Here is a 2,843-nt window from a genome sequence, read left to right as displayed (position 1 = left end):
TATCCTATTTTAGCACTTTTAGATTTTAACAAGGTGTTTCAAGTAGATTTTGATGCTAGTGGTACTATAGTAGGAGACATTTTGAGCCACGAAGGTAGACATGTTGCTTATTTTAGTGAGAATTTGAATGATGCCAAAAGAAAAAAAATTGTTTATGATCAAGAATTTTATGCGAGCTTCCAAGCATTAAAGAAGTGGAGACACTATCTTCTTCCTAAGGATTTTTTTGTATACTGATCATCAAGCTTTTCAATATTTGAATAGTCAAGGAAAATTAAACCAAAGGCATTTGAAGTGGGTTGAGTGTTTGCAAAGTTATACATTTGTTTTGAAACATGGGGGTGCAAAGTCTAACAGAGTTGCAAATGATCTTAGTAGAAGATAACTTTTGCTGATAAAAATGCAAATTGAGGTGGTTGGGCTCAAAGAACTCAGTAGTTTGTATCCATAGGATCCTGATTTTGGTGAAGCATGGAGGGCTTGTACAAAACCTATTAAACTTGATTGGATAAAGTGGTTGGATTTCATAATCCAAGATGGTATGATATTTAGAGGAAGTTAGTTGTGCATTCCCATAAGTTCTATGAGAGATAATCTCATCAAGGAGAAGCATAGTGGAGTGTTGACTAGACATTTTGTGAGAGATAAGACCATTTCTTTGGTTGCTAAGAATTATTACTAGCCACTATTATAGCAAGATGTGAAGAAGCTTGTGAAGAGTTGTAGAGTATGTTGAAAGGAGTGAAGTAGAATGTGGGGTTGTATCAACCATTATATCTACCAAAGAAGTTGTGGGAGGATGTCAGGATGGATTTTATTCTTAGATTACCGAGGACTCAATGAGGGCATGATTCAATTTTTGTGGTGGTTGACAGGTTTCCAAAGATGACACATTTCATTTCCTGCAATAAGACTAGTGATGTTGTTCATGTGGCAGAGTTATTTTTCAAAAGAAGTGGTGAGACTACATGGTCTGCCAAAGAGTATAGTTTCAGATAGAGATACCAAGTTCATTGGGTATTTATGGCATACATTATGGAATAAATTGAAGACAACTTTGAAGTTTATTTCATTACATCATCCACAAACTGATGGACAAATAGAGGTTGTGAATAAGAGTTTGGGGAATTTACTGAGATGCTTGGTTGACAATAAGACAAAAGGATGTGATCTAATTTTACCATAGGAAAAATTTGCATATAATAATTTTGTCAACAAGAGTAGTGGTAAATTACCATTCTATATTGTATATAGGAGTAGCCCTAGAAATGCTTATAAATTGAGGCAATTGAATAAAGGAGAAATAAGTAGTGCTAAAGTAGAAGAATTTGTTGAACATTTGAAGAATATCCATGAGGAGGTGAGGAGGCACATTATTAGCTAAGGAAGATGTGAGAAGGAGGTATAAGAAATTCCATATTAGAGATGAATTCATGGATCATTTGAAAAAGGAGCATTTTTAGTGGGTACATATAATAAGCTAAAAATGAAGAAGTTTGGATCGTGCAAAATAGTGAAAAGGCATGATTTTGGAAATGCATATGAAGAGGAGTTACCTATTAAATTGAATATTTCACCAGTATTTAACATTTCTAATTTGATAGAGCATTATGAAGGAGGTGATGGAGATGAAGTGGCAGAAGTGCAGTGGAGTATTCTAGTAGATAGTTTAACTACAAACGAGATTAAGGAGATTCTAGACAGTTGTGTTGAAAGAAGTACAAGGAATAGAACTTATGAAGAATACCTAGTCAAATGGAAAGGGATTCTAGTAGAAGATTCATTATGGATAGCAAGGGAGGAGATTAAATCTCTTGGTTTTCCTCTGAACACCTAAGATGTGATGAGGTCACCTCTCAAATTACCCCAAGTGTTTGATGTAGGAGCATCTTGGATGTAAGAGTAATCTTGCATCATCCAAAAATATCTTATTTCAATTATTTTAATAAGAGTTTTCTTAATGCATATTTGTTGTCTATGGATGCTTTCTACTTATTAAGTCAGTAATACAAGCTCAAAATGTCCTAATTTTAGAGGTGGAGGTTTATCTCAGTCATATTAATCTGTCAATTGAGGCTTAGTGCCATATCATAAGTATCGGTAGAGTTATTGTGGGTTTTTGGTATAAAACTTTGGTACAAAAACTTTGGAATTAGTTTTAAAGGCCTAAATGTGTCGGGATGAGGCCCAAAAGCTCAATGGATGGGAACTTATGTTGATCTAAGCATGTAGATCAAAAGATGAGGATTCTAAAAAGTGGTTATAATAGTCAATCGAAGCAATGGTTTGAAAGTTGTGGCCTTCTAAAGTTGGGCCAACCAAAAGTTCCAAAATGAATATCAAAAATGTAGTTGGCTAACCCTATATATATTGTTATTGTCTATTGGCACTAGGTATGAAATCTGAGTGTCTAGAACCTTCCCGAATGACATAAAATTGCCTATTTAAGAAATACATGTACACTGTCTAGGACAACTCTTAGTGATAGTTCACAGCTTTGTCTTGCAGATTACTATAATGAAGACACCCATGTGGGTTGGCATATTGTAATTTTGAATTCTATAATTCCACATTTGAAGTGATAATAATAAGCCCATATTTTTTTCTTGCAATTTTTTGTTATTTCTTTATTTCTATTATGTGTTTATGGTATTAAGGGGAGCACCCTTCATCACAATTTTTGCCCAAAACATTTAGGGATGCTTTGGTTATTCCTAATCTACCCAAAAAAGTTCTAAATGTAGACACCTAAATCTATTTACACCACTAGGTAATCTAATTTAGTCATCTTCTAGAACATTATTGATTAAATATTTTATATTTAATTAATTAGTCGGCATCCC

The sequence above is a fragment of the Cupressus sempervirens genome, chromosome 11, assembly GCF_028749045.1.
Source record: "Cupressus sempervirens isolate cs-2001-9-10 chromosome 11, ASM2874904v1, whole genome shotgun sequence".
NCBI classification, from domain to species: Eukaryota; Viridiplantae; Streptophyta; class Pinopsida; order Cupressales; family Cupressaceae; genus Cupressus; species Cupressus sempervirens.
The sequence above is the reverse complement of the archived record's forward strand: the minus strand, read 5'-3'. Positions refer to the sequence as shown.